At 27.8% G+C, this 417-nt stretch overlaps 1 protein-coding gene across 1 annotated transcript in view; it reads right to left on the reverse strand.

The window, feature by feature from the left end:
• LOC106688903 (corticotropin-releasing factor-binding protein) overlaps nt 1-417 on the reverse strand; it is a gene marked incomplete at its 5' end in the record, with an annotated part of 82366 nt that overhangs the window by 41220 nt on the left and 40729 nt on the right.

Here is a 417-nt window from a genome sequence, read left to right on the forward strand (position 1 = left end):
TCTATTATATATATATACATATAAAAGTTATAGGGTGCCGGTTGACTTGAGTAACGATCTACTGCTCAATGTAGATGTGTAGGTGGACGGATCCTGACAGTAAACAACACACAACACACTAGTATATATATATAACATTTTATGTATTATGTACTAACTATGTTATTATGTTTTGGGAAGGGTTTGAAAAAAAATGTCAATAAACAATGTTAATTTTATGTTCAGAACGAGTTGTTCAATATTTATATTTCCTTTTCTTTTAAGTCTCCTCCCGCAGTCACGTAACTTATATAAATAAAGTATAATTAATTAAAATACTACTTTTTGTATTTATATATTTGTAAACATGGCAGGAATGAGCTCTATCATCCATATTACCATTAGCTAAAAATATGACAGTATATAATGTTACAAAAT

This window comes from Halyomorpha halys, unplaced genomic scaffold, assembly GCF_000696795.3.
Source record: "Halyomorpha halys isolate HHAL.00 unplaced genomic scaffold, Hhal_1.1 Scaffold1232.1, whole genome shotgun sequence".
In the NCBI taxonomy this organism is placed as follows: domain Eukaryota; kingdom Metazoa; phylum Arthropoda; class Insecta; order Hemiptera; family Pentatomidae; genus Halyomorpha; species Halyomorpha halys.